General features: G+C 47.0%; 1 protein-coding gene across 3 annotated transcripts in view; it reads right to left on the bottom strand.

Annotated features, from left to right (window-relative positions):
• Positions 1–20821, bottom strand: part of LOC139750313 (solute carrier family 53 member 1-like) — a 186994-nt gene extending 166173 nt beyond the window's left edge. For 2 of the 3 annotated variants that reach the window (XM_071664969.1, XM_071664968.1), the window contains exon 1: positions 20595–20821. The gene's annotated coding sequence lies outside the window, so the exon portion shown is untranslated. Of the gene's footprint in view, positions 1–5809; positions 5830–20594 lie in introns of those variants that run through there. The other variant, XM_071664975.1, reaches the window with a different exon arrangement.
• Positions 20822–24203: the final 3382 nt, after the last annotated feature.

The raw sequence follows: 24203 nt of genomic DNA on the forward strand, positions 1-24203 counted from the left end.
ACAGGATGACCCTTGACACGAGAGTGGCAGGGTTAAAGGTCACAGGGTTCCTCTCTCTCTATGATAGAAGCAAACCCGGGGCCAGTTGACCAGACCCATACCTGACCCCCTTGTAACCCAGGAACGTCAGACCCATACCTGACCCCCTTGTAACCCAGGAACGTCAGACCCATACCTGAACCATTGTAACCCAGCAACGTCAGACCCATACCTGACCCATTGTAACCCAGCAACGTCAGACCCATACCTGACCCATTGTAATCCATCAATGTCAGACCCATACCTGACCCCCTTGTAACCCAGCAACGTCAGACCCATACCTGACCCCCTTGTAACCCAGCAACGTCAGACCCATACCTGACCCCCTTGTAACCCAGCAACGTCAAACCCATACCTGACCCCCTTGTAACCCAGCAACGTTAGACCCATACCTGCCCATTGTAACCCAGCAACGTCAGACCCATACCTGACCCCCTTGTAACCCAGCAACGTCAGACCCATACCTGACCCATTGTAATCCATCAATGTCAGACCCATACCTGACCCCCTTGTAACCCAGCAACGTCAAACCCATACCTGACCCCCTTGTAACCCAGCAACGTTAGACCCATACCTGCCCATTGTAACCCAGCAACGTCAGACCCATACCTGACCCCCTTGTAACCCAGCAACGTCAGACCCATACCTGACCCCCTTGTAACCCAGTAACGTCAGACCCATACCTGTTCCTTTGTAACCCACCAATGTCAGACCCACACCTGACCGATTGTAACCCAGCAACGTCAGAGCCGGGGTCTCTCGTACCCACACTATGTTCTATAATTCCTTTGATATATATCCTTCACAAATGCACACAACTACATAATCGCTGCCTCTGTTAATGTATGATAAAACAAATGACCATCGCCCAGGATACGCTCCAACATGACCTTAATTATTATTTACTGGTATAACTCGAGTAAGAACCAGCAGAAACATTATTATCTTCTTCATTCAATTGTCAACATTTTCCTCCAAGACATTTCTGTTGAATCAATATTCACCACCTCCTGCAGGCGGGACTGTGGCACAGCCAGGCTCTCACCTCCCACAGCTGGAACTGTGGCACAGCCAAGCTCTCACCTCCTGCAGGCAGGACTGTGGCACAGCCAGGCTTCCATCTGCAGGTAGGTGTTGTGCCACAGACAAACTCTCACTTCCTGCAGGCGGGACTGTGACACAACCATGGCCGCAACCTCTACTGACGTAACATGTTTTTGTGGCTGATCTGGACGGTCGTGATGCATGGACGCCCCCAAGCCCCGCCCCGCCCCGCTCCGCCCCACCCACTCAGGCGAGGCTCTTACACAAGACATAGTCCCCAGCTGCCGGACCCCAGACCCTGGGGCTGGGGCATCGGGAGCCACCAAACGATCATGGCTCAGGTCATCCTGGGGGAAACAATGATTAACCCAACTATTATGATGACATCACAGTAACGTGTTACCTGCCCCAGCATAACGATACGACCTTTGATCAAAGCAATACGACCCTTGATCATAACGATACGACCCTTGATCATAACGATACGACCCTTGATCATAACAATACGACCTTTTATCATAACAATACGAAACAGCTAAAACTTATAACTAGGCAAATAGGTAAAGGTTATAAACACCTAAAATGCTAAAACTGTTTCAATCATCTGTTGCAGCAATGACGGGACGAATGACTTAACTCACGACAGAATGACTGGGAACAGTGTGTTAGTGGACCAAATCACCACACAGTCCTCTAAGCCAAACCTGGAAGAGTATTAACAGAATCACTGGAGACAAAAATAAGCAAGTATCTCATACCAACTCGCTCCAGATGGCTAAGAAATTCATCACGAAATGGCCTCCCACTTCTAGCTATAACATGATGATGCCACCTGACACTTGGGGTGGTTTGTACGACAGAGCCAAAGAGAGAGAGAGAGAGAGAGAGAGAGAGAGAGAGAGAGAGAGAGAGAGAGAGAGAGAGAGAGAGAGAGAGAGAGAGAGAGAGAGAGAGAGATGATCTTACCCAGTTCATGCTAAACAAGCATCATGCAGAATGTGGTGTGCTATTCAATGAGTCTGAACTTGATGCAGCTCTCACCATGGACAGGGGCACTGCTCCTGAGAAGGATGGTATCTTTTACTACATCATGAGACTGCTAAGATGTGTGTGTACCTGGTGATCCATTATCAAAGCTGTACGAGTTAGGCCACGAATTATTTACCCTCCTCATGGACCCACAGCCTAATTGTACCAATACCTAAACGCAATCAACCTGATGAATTTCGCCACGTTTGAGTGGAAGAGGCTCAGAAGACAACTACACAGAATCAAAGACCATATGTCACCTAATATTAATGGTTACACACATGGCAAAGGTGTATACAACTGTATCACTGCCTTCCTAACAGCTGAAGGAGGCAGATACAATAAGTACACCACTTTTCTTGGCCTAAAAGTTGCATTTGATATTGCCAATAGACAAGTTATTTTGTATGAGTTAACAAAATGGATATAGGTGGCCGGCTCCTGTACTGGATACTTGGTTATCTCTCTCTCAGAAAGCCAGTTCTGTTGTTTCAAGGCCACAAAAGTGAAGTTAAAGATACACTATTTGGCACTCCTCAAGGTGAAGTACTTAGCCACACTTTGTTTAAAGTCCTATTCAATGAAATCCATTCCACTGTGTCCCAGAAATATCATTATTAGTTACGTTGATGATATTCTTGCACATACCAAGACATATCGTGAGAATGCAAACTATTCTTAACTGCAGACATAGCCTGTGAAAGCTTTGGCTTCATCATTTCTGCAGATAAAACTAAGATTTTCGATAAACAAATTGGAAACTGTAGGAGCGGGCCATCTACGCTGACAGCTGGTGGAAACCCCGAGTGAGTATGTCTGCTCTATATACTTTGGTCTCAGTCCTATGTGTTGCAGCTGGTGTGCAAAAACTAAATCAACAATGTACAGATAGACTCAGAGCTCATGGAGCTGCTGCAGGGGACAACCCTAATTATGGTGCAAATATCAGAATGGTCAAAATGATGTACTTAGCTTATATTAGGTCTCTAATAGATTACCACGCACCAGTTTTGGTCCTACACAACAGGAAAGATAAACAGACGAAAAAAAATGCAAAATGAAGAAAGAAAGAACTTGGTATTCCCAGCATTGGTGACAGAATACTTGAAATCCATCTTATGATAAAGACTGAACCTTGTGCCTTGTGATCCAGATAGTGTTGGCTCTAAATCATTGTTAAATCATATACCATGGCACAAGTGATTCTAAATGGACCCAAACAACAGCTAACCACAAGACAATGCTTGTTGTACATAATTTGTATAAAATTAGGAAGCAGCAGCATTTCCTGCCTCCCTAGCGGATAACTCTCTTTGACCTCATTACTACTTATCCACCAAAAAATCTAATTACTTATGATCTTCACCTTCAACACTTAGCCAAGACCAGTGCTAGTCAACATGTCCAGAAACTCCAGACTGACAACAACATAGCTCAGTGCTTCTATACTGACGGTTCTCACGACTCTGCCGCTGAGAGGACAGGCAGTGCTGCCATTGTGGTCCAACCCAATGATAATAGATTACAGAAAAATATCAGAATAAACGACTGGACATCTACTCTACACTCTGGATTGTTCGCTACACTTATCGCTCTTGAGCAGGTAGAAATCACTGCCACGGACAGTTTAATTATCTGTGATTCTTTATCTTCACCACTTGCCCTTAACACCACGAGATCAGAATGTAACATGCTGGTCTCTGAAGCCAGACACAAATACTCAGACATTATTGTTCAAAGGATTCAAATCAAATTGTTATGGATTCCCTCTCATACAGGCCTCCGTGAGCATGACAAAGATGATGCTTTAACCCAACTTGCATTTAGTAAAGGTGATGTTGAACACAACATTGGGTTGTCAATTAGAAACCTCAAAACTATAACAAAAAAAGGAATTCACTGACCTCTTTGAAGCACGAAAAGTGTTCAGATAAGGACAAGTAGAAACATTATCCATCACAGTGAGATGTGTAAAGTAAAACATGTATATGGAGGAAGTAATAAGATCAGCAGATAACATGGTGTTATAACTACTAAATCTGGGTTATAGGTACTATCTACGCTTTGGCCCATCTGGAGATGTTAATCATGTGAACTGTAAAGTTTGTGATCAAAGATTTGAACACAAACTTGAACACTGTGTCTTAGAATGTGAAAATACTGAGCCTTTTAGGGATAGATCTACACAAACCCTGCAAGAAATGTTACAACACCTTATTGTTGATAACAAGATACCTGAGACTTTAAGTTTGTATCTACTTTTCGCATCTAGTCGGTAAAGTTCACCATATGAAACCATGTAATGTATGTAATGAAATACCTGTTATGATCTGTAACATATAATACCAACCCACTGGGGTATGATTAAGAACCCTTTGTGACCCGTGTAATCCCTAAGAGCTCCTCACAGGATGATCATGGGCGGCATAATAACGTGCCGGGGTGACCAGCACAAACCAAATTAATATTAACAACACACAACCCTGGTTGTTTGGGCACCGGTGAACCGATGAGGTTGGTAGGCCTGGGTAGGCTAAGGTGGCGTACTTGTAAACAATCCTAACCGTTTATAATCATATAAAAAAAATTCATCATCATACATATACTTACACATTATAGTTCATCGTGTATAACAAGAGTAATATGATCAGCGTCCGTAGTATATCTAATGATATACGTGACACACAGTATAACCGTACTGGGTAGAGTTGAAATGTCGGTATCAAGGTCAAACTCTCTTGCGTATACTGTACAATAACACAACAGTGTGTAGTGATGTTCTAGCTTGTATTTGATGACAGACACCCAGGGTAATACAACAATACAGGATAATACAGTAATATCGTGTTGGTCACAATGCCAGTGATCATTGAACGTGGTAATATTTAGTCACTGGTCTTGTAAGATCGGGGTTGAGTCGTTCCGGGTAAGGTGTGTGTTGCTTGGCCAGGCGTGTAACATGTATCCTCACACTGGGTTGTTCCAGAGCTGTGTCATGATCAGGCCAGGAAGACGACACGCAGTATGTGTGTTGTGATTGTGTGTTGTGATGACTGCCCTTCTTTACTGGGAGAGTTATAACAATGTAGAAACTGCCAGGCGTACTGGCGCGTCCTACAACACTGTGGCAATTGTGGATACGTCGATATGAAGACCCTGGTAGCATGGACGACCAGCAACACCTGGTGTTACAAGACCAGGTTCCCTGTACTTTAGTGACACCATATCTCCCAATACAATACTTTAGTGACACCATATCTCCCAATACAATACTTTAGTGACACCATATCTCCCAATACAATACTTTAGTGACACCATATCTCCCAATACAATACTTTAGTGACACCATATCTCCCAATACAATACTTTAGTGACACCATATCTCCCAATACAATACTTTAGTGACACCATATCTCCCAATACAATACTTTAGTGACACCATATCTCCCAATACAATACTTTAGTGACACCATATCTCCCAATACAATACTTTAGTGACACCATATCTCCCAATACAATACTTTAGTGACACCATATCTCCCAATACAATACTTTAGTGACACCATATCTCCCAATACTGTAGTTTAGTGACACCATATCTCCTAATACAACACTTTAGTGACACCATATCAGTTCGTTCTACCTCACCGTTGTTTATATACTGTTTATAATCACTTATATCAATATGGCTCGCTACCTCTCCCTGGTGAAGGATACTGCAGCTGCAGTCGGTGGCCGACCATTCACCAGCGCTTCCAGTATTTGTGAAGATGATGTAGCCATCCACCTGTCCACAACAGACACCACAACAGCAGGGGTGACGGGCCCACACCCTCCCTGAACCCCACATCAACACCCACAACAATCTGGGGCAGAAGATGACATACCAGCGGGAATATGCCCACAAACCGGTTTGCTTCTGAGACCAGGCCGTTTTCTGTGATGAGAAAACGTTCTCTGCCGACGCCCCTCCAGCAGGAGCAGCAGCAGGAGCAGCAGCAGCAGCAGGAGCAGCAGCAGGAGCAGGACCAGCAGCAGGAGCAGCAGCAGCAGGAGCAGCAGCAGCAGCAGCAGGAGCAGGAGCAGCCCGTTCTCTCACTACAGTAAATTCCAAGTATAATGTAATATGATGGAACATGTGCATGTTAGAGATGGTTGTGGTTCACTACCATCATAACGTAATGTATTACGTTGTTATCATCATGACCATCACAGTCACAAGACGAATAACTGAGGTAGTTATAACGGAGGTAGTTATAACTGATGTAGTTATAACTGATGTAGTTATAACGGAGGTAGTTATAACTGATGTAGTTATAACGGAGGTAGTTATAACTGATGTAGTTATAACTGATGTAGTTATAACGGAGGTAGTTATAACGGAGGTAGTTATAACTGAGGTAGTTATAACGGAGGTAGTTATAACTGATGTAGTTATAACGGAGGTAGTTATAACTGATGTAGTTATAACTGAGGTAGTTATAACGGAGGTAGTTATAACTGATGTAGTTATAACTGAGGTAGTTATAACGGAGGTAGTTATAACTGATGTAGTTATAACTGAGGTAGTTATAACGGAGGTAGTTATAACTGATGTAGTTATAACTGAGGTAGTTATAACTGAGGTAGTTATAACTGATGTAGTTATAACGGAGGTAGTTATAACTGAGGTAGTTATAACGGAGGTAGTTATAACGGAGGTAGTTATAATTGAGGTAGTTATAACTGAGGTAGTTATAACTTTTCCCTTGTCATAATCTAACAGGAATATGTACGTTCCTCTCTGTAAGACTAATAGTTTCTTTGCTTCTGTTGCTTTACACTAATTACATATTCCTATAACATTCATCTTTAATCATCAAGTTAGAGTTTATAAAAGTATAATACACTTTGTTATTTCATAAGATATTCCACGTTTGTTCTTAGATTGAATATTGTTACCGACCGATTTATAGCTTTTGGTATGACGTGCATCATGTTGTGGGTACTGGGAGGAGCGGACGTGTACGTCCATCATGTTGTGGGTACTGGGAGGAGCGGACGTGTACGTCCATCATGTTGTGGGTACTGGGAGGAGCGGACGTGTACGTCCATCATGTTGTGGGTACTGGGAGGAGTGGACGTGTACGTCCATCATGTTGTGGGTACTGGGAGGAGTGGACGTGTACGTCCATCATGTTGTGGGTACTGGGAGGAGTGGACGTGTACGTCCATCATGTTGTGGGTACTGGGAGGAGTGGACGTGTACGTCCATCATGTTGTGGGTACTGGGAGGAGTGGACGTGTACGTCCATCATGTTGTGGGTACTGGGAGGAGTGGACGTGTACGTCCATCATGTTGTGGGTACTGGGAGGAGCGGACGTGTACGTCCATCATGTTGTGGGTACTGGGAGGAGCGGACGTGTACGTCCATCATGTTGTGGGTACTGGGAGGAGCGGACGTGTACGTCCATCATGTTGTGGGTACTGGGAGGAGTGGACGTGTACGTCCATCATGTTGTGGGTACTGGGAGGAGTGGACGTGTACGTCCATCATGTTGTGGGTACTGGGAGGAGTGGACGTGTACGTCCATCATGTTGTGGGTACTGGGAGGAGTGGACGTGTACGTCCATCATGTTGTGGGTACTGGGAGGAGTGGACGTGTACGTCCATCATGTTGTGGGTACTGGGAGGAGCGGACGTGTACGTCCATCATGTTGTGGGTACTGGGAGGAGCGGACGTGTACGTCCATCATGTTGTGGGTACTGGGAGGAGCGGACGTGTACGTCCATCATGTTGTGGGTACTGGGAGGAGCGGACGTGTACGTGCATCATGTTGTGGGTACTGGGAGGAGCGGACGTGTACGTCCATCATGTTGTGGGTACTGGGAGGAGCGGACGTGTACGTCCATCATGTTGTGGGTACTGGGAGGAGCGGACGTGTACGTCCATCATGTTGTGGGTACTGGGAGGAGCGGACGTGTACGTCCATCATGTTGTGGGTACTGGGAGGAGTGGACGTGTACGTCCATCATGTTGTGGGTACTGGGAGGAGCGGACGTGTACGTCCATCATGTTGTGGGTACTGGGAGGAGCGGACGTGTACGTCCATCATGTTGTGGGTACTGGGAGGAGTGGACGTGTACGTCCATCATGTTGTGGGTACTGGGAGGAGCGGACGTGTACGTCCATCATGTTGTGGGTACTGGGAGGAGCGGACGTGTACGTCCATCATGTTGTGGGTACTGGGAGGAGCGGACGTGTTGACTGCGCGGGTGTGAGGAGGGATACCCACACGGGCATGACGACGGTCTGTCCACGCCAGTTGGGTTGTTAAGGCGCAGTTTGAGCAATACCCGAGAATGTGAACAGTGTTGCCACACCCACCAACATCCATGTGGGAGATGTTGATGACCACTAGCAGATGTGATGATGTTGATGACCACTGGCAGATGTGGTGATGTTGATGACCACTGGCAGATGTGGTGATGTTGATGACCACTGGCAGATGTGGTGATGTTGATGACCACTGGCAGATGTGATGATGATGATGACCACTGGCAGATGTGATGATGTTGATGACCACTGGCAGATGTGATGATGATGATGACCACTGGCAGATGTGGTGATGTTGATGACCACTGGCAGATGTGATGATGATGATGACCACTGGCAGATGTGATGATGTTGATGACCACTGGCAGATGTGGTGATGTTGATGACCACTGGCAGATGTGATGATGATGATGACCACTGGCAGATGTGGTGATGTTGATGACCACTGGCAGATGTGATGATATGATGACCACTGGCAGATGTGATGATGTTGATGACCACTGGCAGATGTGGTGATGTTGATGACCACTGGCAGATGTGATGATGATGATGACCACTGGCAGATGTGGTTATATACGACACGACAGCGACCATTGTGACACGCAGGGCTGCCAACCTCAGGCCTGGTGTGTCTCACTGTCATAAACATTATTTCCGGATAATTTTGGAGCGATAATACAATAGTGAGCCAGGAGGGAACTCACAACGTACCTTCACAATGGCCCAAGTCTCGTTTTCTGTTGTGGGGTGAGTGGGGAAGGCCGCCCTACACTACAATGTTGGGAAATGTCAGTGGGTCTCCAGTCATGCTCACCCACCCCTCGTCATGGGTCTCCAGTCATGCCCACCCACCCCTCCTCATGGGTCTCCAGCCATGCCCACCCACCCCTCCTCATGGTCACCCACCCTAACCTGGCCACCTGAACTAACTATATTGGACGTAAACCAAAAGTAAGATTAATCTGTACCAATGTTTGGTTACGTGATCCATGTTACAGTTATCCCACACACCAACATGGAGGGTCCCACACACCAACATGGAGGGTCCCACACACCAACATGGAGGGTCCCACACACCAACATGGAGGGTCCCACACACCAACATGGAGGGTACTTCATACCAACGTGTAGGATCCCACACACCAACATGAAGGGTCCCACACACCAACATGGAAGGTACCACACACCAACATGGAGGGTACTTTACACCAACGTGTAGGGTCCCACACACCAACATGGAGGGTCCCACACACCAACATGGAGGGTCCCACACACCAACATGGAAGGTACCACACACCAACATGAAGGGTACTTCACACCAACGTGTAAGGTCCCACACACCAACATGGAGGGTCCCACACACCAACATGGAGGGTCCCACACACCAACATGGAAGGTACCACACACCAACATGGAGGGTACTTCACACCAACGTGTAGGATCCCACACACCAACATGGAGGGTACCACACCCCACCATGGAGGGCAACACACCAACATGAAGGGTCCCACACACCAACATGGAGGGTACCACACACCAACATGGATGGCAACACACCAACATGGAGGGTCCCACACACCAACATGAAGGGTCTCACACACCAACATGGAGGGTCCCACACACCAACATGGAGGGTCCCACACACCAACATGGAGTGTCCCACACCAACATGGAGGGTCCCACACACCAACATGGATGGTCCCACACACCAACATGGAGGGTCCCACACACCAACATGGAGGGTCCCACACACCAACACGGAGGTTCCCACACACCAACATGGAGGGTCCCACACACCAATATGGAGGTTCCTACACACCAACATGGATGGTCCCACACACCAACATGGAGGGTCCCACACACCAACATGGAGGGTCCCACACACCAACATGGAGGGTCCCACACACCAACATAGAGGGTCCCACACACCAATATGGAGGTTCCTACACACCATCATGGAGGGTCCCACACACCAACATGGAGGGTCCCACACACCAACATGGAAGGTCCCACACACCAATATGGAGGTTCCCACACACCAACATGGAGGGTCCCACACACCATCATGGAGGGTCCCACACACCAACATGGAGGGTCCCACACACCAACATGGAGGGTCCCACACACCAACATGGAGGGTCCCACATACCAATATGGAGGTTCCTACACACCAACATGGAGGGTCCCACACACCAACATGGAGGGTCCCACACACCAACATGGAGGGTCCCACACATCAACACGGAGGGTCCCACACACCAATATGGAGGTTCCCACACACCAATATGGAGGGTCCCACACACCAACATGGAGGGTCCCACACACCAACATGGAAGGTCCCACACACCAATATGGAGGTTCCCACACACCAATATGGAGGGTCCCACACACCAACATGGAGGTTCCCACACACCAACATGGAGGGTCCCACACACCAACATGGAGGGTCCCACACACCAACATGGAGGGTCCCACATACCAATATGGAGGTTCCTACACACCAACATGGAGGGTCCCTAGCACCATCCCAGCTAGGGCAGCGGACCACACCCTTCACCTCCCTGCCACAACTTTCGCCACCTCCCTCAAGGTTGTATTGCGTGCGTGGGTGTGTGTGTGTGTGTGTGTGTGTGTGTCTGGGGGGGGGTCATCTTGTCTCCGATCACACAGGTCAATACGGTACACAGTCCCATGTCAGTCCCACATACTTAATCTTTCTGTATGTTGTTCAAGGAGTCCAGTGTTCAGCTCTGTGGATGAAGACAAGCCACTCACGTGTCTGGGGATACGCCTCTCTTGCCTCACCGTCAGCCACACGTAATCTTCTGCAATCTTTGTTTACCATCAAGTGATATTATGTCCTGACGTCGTCATGCAATCTGGTAATCGTTATCATGTCAACACTTACTGCCTTCTTCCTGTGTTAGTAGGTCGAGAGCTACCCACTAAACGACCAGTGTCAGTAGGTTGAGGGCTTCCCTCTACCCTACCAGTGTCAGTAGGTTGAGGGCTTCCCTCTACCCTACCAGTGTCAGTAGGTTGAGGGCTTCCCTCTACCCTACCAGTGTCAGTAGGTTGAGGGCTTCCCTCTACCCTACCAGTGTCAGTAGGTTGAGGGCTTCACTCTGCCCTACCAGTGTCAGTAGGTTGAGGGCTTCACTCTGCCCTACCAAAGTCAGTAGGTTGAGGGCTTCCCTCTTACCTACCAGTGTCAGTAGGTTGAGGGCTTTCCTCTTACCTACCAGTGTCAGTAGGTTGAGGGCTTCCCTCTACCCTACCAGTGTCAGTAGGTTGAGGGCTTCCCTCTACCCCACCAGTGTCAGTAGGTTGAGGGCTTCCCTCTTACCTACCAGTGTCAGTAGGTTGAGGGCTTCCATCTACCATACCAGTGTCAGTAGGTTGAGGGCTTCCATCTACCATACCAGTGTCAGTAGGTTGAGGGCTTTCCTCTTACCTACCAGTGTCAGTAGGTTGAGGGCTTCCCTCTACCCTACCAGTGTCAGTAGGTTGAGGGCTTCCATCTACCATACCAGTGTCAGTAGGTTGAGGGCTTCCCTCTACCCTACCAGTGTCAGTAGGTTGAGGGCTTCCATCTACCCTACCAGTGTCAGTAGGTTGAGGGCTTCCATCTACCATACCAGTGTCAGTAGGTTGAGGGCTTCCCTCTACCCTACCAGTGTCAGTAGGTTGAGGGCTCCCCTCTGCCCTACCAGTGTCAGTAGGGTGAGGGCTTCACTCTACCCTACCAGTGTCAGTAGGTTGAGGGCTCCCCTCTGCCCTACCAGTGTCAGTAGGGTGAGGGCTTCACTCTACCCTACCAGTGTCAGTAGGGTGAGGGCTTCACTCTACCCTACCAGTGTCAGTAGGTTGAGGGCTTCACTCTGCCCTACCAGTGTCAGTAGGTTGAGGGCTTCCATCTACCATACCAGTGTCAGTAGGTTGAGGGCTCCCCTCTGCCCTACCAGTGTCAGTAGGGTGAGGGCTTCACTCTACCCTACCAGTGTCAGTAGGGTGAGGGCTTCACTCTACCCTACCAGTGTCAGTAGGTTGAGGGCTTCACTCTGCCCTACCAGTGTCAGTAGGTTGAGGGCTTCCATCTACCATACCAGTGTCAGTAGGTTGAGGGCTCCCCTCTGCCCTACCAGTGTCAGTAGGGTGAGGGCTTCACTCTACCCTACCAGTGTCAGTAGGGTGAGGGCTTCACTCTACCCTACCAGTGTCAGTAGGTTGAGGGCTTCACTCTGCCCTACCAGTGTCAGTAGGTTGAGGGCTTCCATCTACCATACCAGTGTCAGTAGGTTGAGGGCTCCCCTCTGCCCTACCAGTGTCAGTAGGGTGAGGGCTTCACTCTACCCTACCAGTGTCAGTAGGGTGAGGGCTTCACTCTACCCTACCAGTGTCAGTAGGTTGAGGGCTTCACTCTGCCCTACCAGTGTCAGTAGGTTGAGGGCTTCCATCTACCATACCAGTGTACGTTGTTTCAAACTACCATAACATCTCGATTTATGAGAGCAATTCTGACACTGACCAGACCCCCCCCCCCCACCCCCAGGTCGTGACCGTTGGCCCAAGTAACCAGGAGTGACGTCATCATCCGTGGAGCATCAGGTGTGGCTGGCGTGGGTCCTTGATGGCGGGGGTTCCCCGGGCCTGGTCTGTCGCCCGCGCGCTGCTCCGTGATGGGTCGCGCCCGGCAGGTCGCCAGCCCAGGTGGCAACCTTTACGTACACCAACACACCAATGTCATTTCAGCACACTCCGTACTGTAGCAGGTCAGATCTGACACCTTCACCAGGCTGGTCAGTGTTCCACGCCACCAGCAGTGTTGGCTGGCTAATGTGACGTATACAATCCAATCTACATCCCAAAGTTCTCCAAGTTTTTGACATTTTTTTCATGATCAAAACTCACGTCTCCCTACTTGGTGTTACACGATGCAAATCCTTCATCTTTATTGTTCTTATATCTAACTTAACCTGACCTATATGTATATATATATATATATATATATATATATATATATATATATATATATATATATATATATATATATATAGAAAGCCCAGCGTGCGAGACCTACAAGAACGAGCAGGAAGCCTTCATAAATAACCTCCGGCCATACTGTGTACGTCGGTGGCTTGTGTCAACTGAAGACAAGACGAACTGCAGCTGACCCGCACCACCACGTACACCCATACCATAATACCACATACCATCACGTACACCCATACCATAATACCACATACCATCACGTACACCCATACCATAATACCACATACCATCACGTACACCCATACCATAATACCACATACCATCACGTACACCCATACCATAATACCACATACCATCACGTATATCCATACCATCACGTACACCCATACCATAATATCCCATACCATCACGTACACCCATACCATAATATCCCATACCATCACGTACACCCATACCATAATTTCCCATACCATCACGTACACCCATACCATAATATCCCATACCATCAAGTACACCCATACCATAATATCCCATACCATCACGTACATCCATACCAAATATCACATACCATCACGTACACCCATACCATAATATCCCATACCATCACGTACATCCATACCATAATATCCCATACCACCACGTACACCCATACCATAATATCCCATACCATCACGTACACCCATACCATAATATCCCATACCACCACGTACACCCATACCATAATATCCCATACCATCACGTACACCCATACCATAATTTCCCATACCATCACGTACACCCATACCATAATATCCCATACCATCACGTACACCCATACCATAATATCCCATACCATCACGTACACCCATACCATAATTTCCCATACCATCACGTACACCCATACCATAATATCCCATACCATCACGTACACCCATACCATAATATCCCATACCATCACGTACACCCATACCATAATTTCCCACACCATCACGTACACCCATACCATAATATCCCATACCATCACGTACACCCATACCATAATATCCCATACCATCACGTACACCCATACCATAATTTCCCACACCATCACGTACACCCATACCATAATATCCCATACCATCACGTACACCCATACCATAATATCCCATACCATCACGTACACCCATACCATAATTTCTCACACCATCACGTACACTCATACCATAATATCTCATACCATCACGTACACCCATACCATAATATCCCATACCATCACGTACACCCATACCATAATTTCCCACACCATCACGTACACCCATACCATAATATCCCATACCATCACGTACACCCATACCATAATATCCCATACCATCACGTACACCCATACCATAATTTCCCATACCATCACGTACACCCATACCATAATATCCCATACCATCACGTACACCCATACCATAATATCCCATACCATCACGTACACCCATACCATAATTTCCCATACCATCACGTACACCCATACCATAATATCCCATACCATCACGTACACCCATACCATAATATCCCATACCATCACGTACACCCATACCATAATATCCCATACCATCATGTTTTAGAGTACCACTATAATCATGTTTCACTGCACTCCCACCCCACATCATGTTTCATTTCACTCCTATCCCACATATTTCACTACATTCCTATACTTCATATTTCACTGCACCCCTACCCCCACATCGTGTTTCACTGCACCCTTACCCCACATCGTGTTTCACTGCACCCTTACCCCACATCGTGTTTCACTACACCCCTACCCCACATCGTGTTTCACTGCACCCCTACCCCACATCGTGTTTCACTGCACCCCTACCCCACATCGTGTTTCACTGCACCCCTACCCCACATCGTGTTTCACTGCACCCTTACCCCACATCGTGTTTCACTACACCCCTACCCCACATCGTGTTTCACTGCACCCCTACCCCACATCGTGTTTCACTGCACCCTTACCCCCACATCGTGTTTCACTGCACCCCTACCCCACATCGTGTTTCACTGCACTCCTACCCCACATCGTGTTTCACTACACCCCTACCCCACATCATGTTTCACTGCACCCCTACCCCACATCGTGTTTCACTGCACCCTTACCCCCACATCGTGTTTCCCTGCACTCCTACCCCACATCATGTTTCACTGCACCCCTACCCCACATCGTGTTTCACTGCACCCTTACCCCCACATCGTGTTTCACTGCACTCCTACCCCACATCGTGTTTCACTGCACTCCTACCCCACATCGTGTTTCACTGCACCCCTACCCCACATCGTGTTTCACTGCACCCCTACCCCACATCGTGTTTCACTGCACCCTTACCCCCACGTCGTGTTTCACTACACCCCTACCCCACGTCGTGTTTCACTGCACCCTTACCCCCACATCATGTTTCACTGCACCCCTATCCCCAATTACCATATTTCACTGCACCCTGTATCCCTTGTCATCACATCACGGGTCACCCCTACCCCATGTTAACCTATTCCATGGCGGCCTCTGTCCCATATTTTGCACCACCATCGCTGCTGTTCCATATTACAGTGTATTATATCCCCCGTCCCTTCCCCTGTCCCATCCTGTATTATACTTCATTTACAGTTGTTGTATTATTGTAGGCGTTATTTCATCTATACAGCAGGAGAAAAACACCGTCATTTAATGTTCACAATAGTTTCATATTTCTGTTAAAATGGACGAGTCATAGGGTTGGTGACTTATCATTATTGTGTCGTTTCCCCCGACGTGTGTGTAGCGCCTCGGGCGGGGAATAAATGTTGTGACGTTGATGGTTTTTTCCCCAGTTAACCCGAGTCAGTACTGGACTGGACTTCTCCTCCTGGCATGACTCCATGTTTATGTTCTTTCCTCCTGCCGTTCTTACTGAACTTCATTTACGAATATCTGAGCTCGTCCACATCTTTAAGTTCTTCACAATGTAAACTGTTCTTACACTGTCCTTCAGTTCTTCACCATGTAAACTGCTCTTACACTGTCCTTCAATTCTTCAACATGTAAACCGTTATTACAGTTCTTCATGTAAACTGTTCTTACACTGTCCTTTAGTTCCTCACCATGTAAACTGTTCTTACACTGTACTTCAGTTCTTCACCATGTAAACTGCTCTTACACTGTTCTTCAGCATGTAAACTATTCTTACACTGTCCTTCAGTTCCTCACCATGTAAACTGTTCTTACACTGTCCTTCAATTCTTCAACTTGTAAACCGTTATTACAGTTCTTCATGTAAACTGTTCTTACACTGTCCTTTAGTTCCTCACCATGTAAACTGTTCTTACACTGTACTTCAGTTCTTCACCATGTAAACTGCTCTTACACTGTTCTTCAGCATGTAAACTATTCTTACACTGTCCTTCAGTTCCTCACCATGTAAACTATTCTTACACTGTCCTTCAGTTCTTCAGCATGTAAACTGTTCTTACACTATCCTTCACTTTTCAGCATGTAAACTATTCTTACACTGCCCTTCAGTTCTTCACAATGTAAACTGTTCTTACATTGTCCTTTAGTTCTTCACCATGTCAACTATTCTTACACTGTCCTTCAGTTCTTCACAATGTAAACTGTTCTTACACTGTCCTTCAGTTCCTCGTCATGTAAACTATTCTTACACTGTCCTTCAGTTCTTCACCATGTAAACTATTCTTACACTGTCCTTCAGTTCCTCACCATGTAAACTGTTCTTACACTGTCCTTCAGTTCTTCACCATGTAAACTATTCTTACACTGTCCTTCAGTTCTTCACAATGTAAACTGTTCTTACACTGTCCTTCAGTTCTTCACCATGTAAACTATTCTTACACTGTCCAGTTCTTCACAATGTAAACTGTTCTTACACTGTCCTTCAGTTCTTCACCGTGTAAACTATTCTTACACTGTCCTTCAGTTCTTCACCATGTAAACTATTCTTACACTGTCCTTCAGTTCTTCAGCATGTAAACTATTCTTACACTGTCCCTCAGTTCTTCACCATGTAAACTATTCTTACACTGTTCTTCAGTTCTTCACCATGTAAACTATGCTTACACTGTCCTTCAGTTCTTCACCATGTAAACTATTCTTACACTGTTCTTCAGTTCTTCACCATGTAAACTATGCTTACACTGTCCTTCAGTTCATCATGTAAACTATTCTTACACTGTCCTTCAGTTATTCACCATGTAAACTATGCTTACACTGTCCTTCAGGTCTCACTATGTAAACTATTCTTACACTGTCCTTAAGTTCATCATGTAAACTGTTCTTACACTGTTCTTCAGTTCCTCACCATGTAAACTGTTCTTCAGTTCTCAATATGTAAACTATTCTTACACTGTCTTTTAGTTCACCATGTAAACTGTTCTTATACTGTCGTTCAGTTTTTCACCATGAAAACTGTTCTTACAATGTCCTTCAGTTCCTCACCATGTAAACTGTTCTTACACTGTTCTTCAGTTGTCACTATGTAAACTATTCTTACACTGTCCTTAAGTTCACCATGTGAACTGTTCTTACACTTCTTCAGTTCCTCACCATGTAAACTGTTCTTACACTATTCTTCAGTTCTCACAATGTAAACTATTCTTACACTGTTTTTAAGTTCACCATGTAAACTGTTCTTGCAATGTTCTTTAGTTCCTCACCATGTAAACTGTTCTTAAACTGTTCTTCAGTTCCTCACCATGTAAACTGTTCTTACACTGTTCTTCAGTTCCTCACCATGTAAACTGTTCTTACACTGTTCTTAGTTACCATGTATAGTGTTCTTAAACTGTTCTTCAGTTTCTCACCATGTAAACTGTTCTTACACTGTTCTTCAGTTCCTCACCATGTAAACTGTTCTTACACTGTTCTTAGTTACCATGTAAACTGCTCTTACACTGTTCTTCAGTTCCTCACCATGTAAACTGTTCTTACACTGTTCTTCAGTTCCTCACCATGTAAACTGTTCTTACACTGTTCTTCAGTTCCTCACCATGTAAACTTCTTACACTGATCTTCAGTAACCACTAGGTAAACTATTCTTACACTGTCCTTAAGTTCACCATGTAAACTGTTCTTACACTGTTCTTCAGTTCCTCACCATGTAAACTTCTTACACTGTTCTTCAGTTCCTCACCATGTAAACTGTTCTTACACTGTTCTTCAGTTCCTCACCATGTAAACTGTTCCGAGTGTTTTTTTTAATTCCTCACCATGTAAACTGTTCTTACACTGTTCTTCAGTTCCTCAACATGTTAACTGTTCTTACACTGTTCTTCAGTTCCTCACCATGTAAACTTCTTACACTGATCTTCAGTAACCACTAGGTAAACTATTCTTACACTGTCCTTAAGTTCACCATGTAAACTGTTCTTACACTGTTCTTCATTTCCTCACCATGTGAACTGTTCTTACACTGTTCTTCAGTTCCTCAACATGTTAACTGTTCTTACACTGTTCTTCAGTTCCTCACCTTGTGAACTGTTCTTACACTGTTCTTCATTTCCTCACCATGTAAACTATTCTCACACTGTCCTTAAGTTGACCATATAAACTGTTCTTACACTGTTCTTCCGTCTGTCTCAGTATGGAATATCTTCCGTCATCTCGCATCACCTTCAGTTTCCTCATGAGACAGAAAGGCGTCACTACGGAGACATGCTGCAGGTAACTGTCATGTTCACCAGAACAGTTTACCTGTACGCGGGTCATCCTCGCCCCTCAGTCATCAGCCACGTACAGTAACTGTGTTCACTGCCGCTACGTGAACAGCCTCGCCTCCTCCCGCTGTGACCCGTCCATATAACATGTGTGCGGGGAGACGTCACACAACCGTGAGTCTGAACCACACAGGCAGGCTAGGTCGACACTAGACCAGATAGGTCGACACCAGACCTGGTAGGTCGACACCAGGCCTGGTAGGTGTACACCAGGCCTGGTAGGTGTACACCAGACCTGGTAGGTGTACACCAGGCCTGGTAGGTGTACACCAGACCTGGTAGGTCTACACCAGGCCTGGTAGGTCTACACCATGCCTGGTAGGTCTACACCAGACCTGTTAGGTCTACACCAGACCTGGTAGGTGTACACCAGGCCTGGTAGGTGTACACCAGACCTGGTAGGTGTACACCAGACCTGGTAGGTGTACACCAGACCTGGTAGGTGTACACCAGGCCTGGTAGGTGTACACCAGGCCTGGTAGGTGTACACCAGACCTGGTAGGTGTACACCAGACTTGGTAGATGTACACCAGACCTGGTAGGTGTACACCAGGCCTGGTAGGTCTACACCAGACCTGGTAGGTGTACACCAGACCTGGTAGGTGTACACCAGGCCTGGTAGGTGTACACCAGACCTGGTAGGTGTACACCAGACCTGGTAGGTGTACACCAGACTTGGTAGGTGTACACCAGGCCTGGTAGGTGTACACCAGGCCTGGTAGGTGTACACCAGACCTGGTAGGTGTACACCAGGCCTGGTAGGTGTACACCAGGCCTGGTAGGTGTACACCAGGCCTGGTGTACGGTAGGGAGGCGCGCGTCATGAGACTTGGCAGTTTAGATTAATTAATCGTAAGTAAACAATTGTCGTAATGATCGATATATGACAATTAGCCGACCTGATCCACCAATACCTGTCACTTAAACCTTTACAAACTCACTCCAGCCAAACATTATAATACACGTCAACAACTCATGAGTCACAATAATTAACATTTTTCGTTAATGAAAACATAATAATGAACAGCGCTCGATCAGGGAAGAGAATAAGTTTGTGAATGATCTTCGATGACGAAATATTTAAATATTTATCAGTTATCTTACATGAAATATTTAATTATTTATCAGTTATCTTAAAAAGCCATGAAAGATACAATTATTCCAAGTTGTGTTAATAGTTACCTGACAATGACAAGTGGTTTCTGACAACTGTGTCTTCCCAAACTTTCATTCACTTGTTTCAACATTCAGACGTACAGAAGCAACTGTTCTGGTGACACATTTCTACCGGAACTACTGGCATTGATTGGTTAATGTCATAACAGTAATGATACATAACGAGCTACTATAACGATCATTCAGCAGACAATTACCAGTCCTGACCTCGGCGTGCGTGACCTGGGTCACCAGGTCACAACCTGGGCTGGGTCACACACATGGAACTAGGAACACTGACTCACCTGGGTTGAGGGGGTCAAGTTCTTACTAGAACCCGGATGTGGTTTCACTAGAGATATGGTCTGGCCACTAGCTTAACCACTAGTAACGGTTGTAACAACACTGGCCAGCGGTGCTTGGGTTGTGCTGGCCAATATCGTCACGTAAATAAGGGACAACAACAGACAGTAACTCAGTAATGAGAATGGCCGTCACTTTCCACAACCTCTTCCACACATGAACTAACGACTGATCTGGGCTACTGCTAGGCCAGCCTTGAGGACGGGGAGGAGCCAACACCCAGGGGGAGGGGACTAACCTTCCTCTCGCTCCGCCCACTTTCTCTTTAGTTCAGATATTCATAGGAAAACCAAAACTGGTCATTGTTTGTGTTTGACCTTTCATCCAGCAAACTAAACCATCCTACTGCCATAATGACGCATTTACCAACTTGGTTATGTCGACCCACCCAGACCGGGTGTACGTACGTATATACGTAACGCAAGACACAACCACTACGGAAATGACCAATACAATAATGTCGTAACATCGTAAATCCTGGCTGGACGTGTTATCATAATGACCAATACAATAATGTCGTAACATCGTAAATCCTGGCTGGACGTGTTATCATAATGACCAATACAATAATGTCGTAACATCGTAAAGTCTGGCTGGACGTGTTATCATAATGACCAATACAATAATGTCGTAACATCGTAAAGTCTGGCTGGACGTGTTATCATAATGACCAATACAATAATGTCGTAACATCGTAAATCCTGGCTGGACGTGTTATCATAATGACCAATACAATAATGTCGTAACATCGTAAAGTCTGGCTGGACGTGTTATCATCATGGAGCAGGAACATGGCTCGCTACCCTCTGCCCAACGCAAGACCTCAAGAACGTGGAAAGTCTGTTTTTTTTTAAACATTAAAATGTAACAATGTAATGAAACCTAAACATCTAGTTAATGATGGTATGCCTGGATGTTAACATTGGCTTTTGTAACATTTGATTTTTGTTAAGAAACAAGCGAGATGTGTGTCCATTATTCATTTATATCAGTGAGTGCTTTGAAAAACATGGTAATTGTGAAGATAGTTTATTGTTTATATAATGATTTAAGAAACACCAGCAGACTGATGGTAGGCACCAGCAGACTGATGGTAGGCACCAGCAGACTGATGGATAGACACCAGCAGACTGATGGTAGGCACCAGCAGACTGATGGTGGACACCAGCAGACTGATGGTGGACACCAGCAGACTGATGGATAGACACCAGCAGACTGATGGTGGACACCAGCAGACTGATGGTAGGCACCAGCAGACTGATGGTAGGCACCAGCAGACTGATGGTAGGCACCAGCAGACTGATGGTAGGCACCAGCAGACTGATGGTAGACACTAGCAGACTGATGGTAGGCACCAGCAGACTGATGGTAGACACCAGCAGACATGGTAGGCACCAGCAGACTGATGGTAGGCACCAGCAGACTGATGGTAGGCACCAGCAGACTGATGGTGGACACCAGCAGACTGATGGTAGACACCAGCAGACTGATGGTAGGCACCAGCAGACTGATGGTGGACACCAGCAGACTGATGGTAGACACCAGCAGACTGATGGTAGGCACCAGCAGACTGATGGTAGGCACCAGCAGACTGATGGTGGACACCAGCAGACTGATGGTAGGCACCAGCAGACTGATGGTAGGCACCAGCAGACTGATGGTAGGACACCAGCAGACTGATGGTAGGCACCAGCAGACTGATGGTGGACACCAGCAGACTGATGGTAGGACACCAGCAGACTGATGGTAGCACCAGCAGACTGATGGTAGGACACCAGCAGACTGATGGTAGGACACCAGCAGACTGATGGTAGGCACCAGCAGACTGATGGTAGACACCAGCAGACTGATGGTAGGCACCAGCAGACTGATGGTAGACACCAGCAGACTGATGGTAGGCACCAGCAGACTGATGGTAGGCACCAGCAGACTGATGGTAGGCACCAGCAGACTGATGGTGGACACCAGCAGACTGATGGTAGGCACCAGCAGACTGATGGTGGACACCAGCAGACTGATGGTAGACACCAGCAGACTGATGGTAGGCACCAGCAGACTGATGGTAGGACACCAGCAGACTGATGGTAGGCACCAGCAGACTGATGGTAGACACCAGCAGACTGATGGTGGACACCAGCAGACTGATGGTGGACACCAGCAGACTGATGGTAGACACCAGCAGACTGATGGTAGACACCAGCAGACTGATGGTAGACACCAGCAGACTGATGGTAGACACCAGCAGACTGATGGTAGACACCAGCAGACTGATGGTAGACACCAGCAGACTGATGGTAGGACACCAGCAGACTGATGGTGGACACCAGCAGACTGATGGTAGACACCAGCAGACTGATGGTAGACACCAGCAGACTGATGGTAGACACCAGCAGACTGATGGTAGACACCAGCAGACTGATGGTGGACACCAGCAGACTGATGGTGGACACCAGCAGACTGATGGTAGGCACCAGCAGACTGATGGTAGGCACCAGCAGACTGATGGTAGACACCAGCAGACTGATGGTAGACACCAGCAGACTGATGGTAGACACCAGCAGACTGATGGTAGACACCAGCAGACTGATGGTAGACACCAGCAGACTGATGGTAGACACCAGCAGACTGATGGTGGACACCAGCAGACTGATGGTGGACACCAGCAGACTGATGGTAGGCACCAGCAGACTGATGGTAGGCACCAGCAGACTGATGGTAGGCACCAGCAGACTGATGGTGGACACCAGCAGACTGATGGTAGGCACCAGCAGACTGATGGTAGACACCAGCAGACTGATGGTAGACACCAGCAGACTGATGGACACCAGCAGACTGATGGTGGACACCAGCAGACTGATGGTAGGCACCAGCAGACTGATGGTAGGCACCAGCAGACTGATGGTAGACACCAGCAGACTGATGGTAGACACCAGCAGACTGATGGTGGACACCAGCAGACTGATGGTAGACACCAGCAGACTGATGGTAGACACCAGCAGACTGATGGTAGACACCAGGAGACTGATGGTAGACACCAGCAGACTGATGGTGGACACCAGCAGACTGATGGTGGACACCAGCAGACTGATGGTAGGCACCAGCAGACTGATGGTAGGCACCAGCAGACTGATGGTAGGCACCAGCAGACTGATGGTAGGCACCAGCAGACTGATGGTAGACACCAGCAGACTGATGGTAGGCACCAGCAGACTGATGGTAGGCACCAGCAGACTGATGGTGGACACCAGCAGACTGATGGTAGGCACCAGCAGACTGATGGTAGGCACCAGCAGACTGATGGTAGGCACCAGCAGACTGTAACGCATTAACCCACAGATGACTGGCGAGCGTCAGCCACGGACCTCACGAACTGTGACACAGGTCAGCTGGGTATGTACGTGATGAAGACCATCATACTCCCTGACCTGCACACCTCTCTCTCTCTCTCTCTCTCTCTCTCTCTCTCTCTCTCTCTCTCTCTCTCTCTCTCTCTCTCTCTCTCTCTCTCTCTCTCTCTCTCATATAAGACGCGTATTGCAATGTCCTCACCC

Source organism: Panulirus ornatus, chromosome 9, assembly GCF_036320965.1.
Source record: "Panulirus ornatus isolate Po-2019 chromosome 9, ASM3632096v1, whole genome shotgun sequence".
Classification (NCBI taxonomy): Eukaryota; Metazoa; Arthropoda; class Malacostraca; order Decapoda; family Palinuridae; genus Panulirus; species Panulirus ornatus.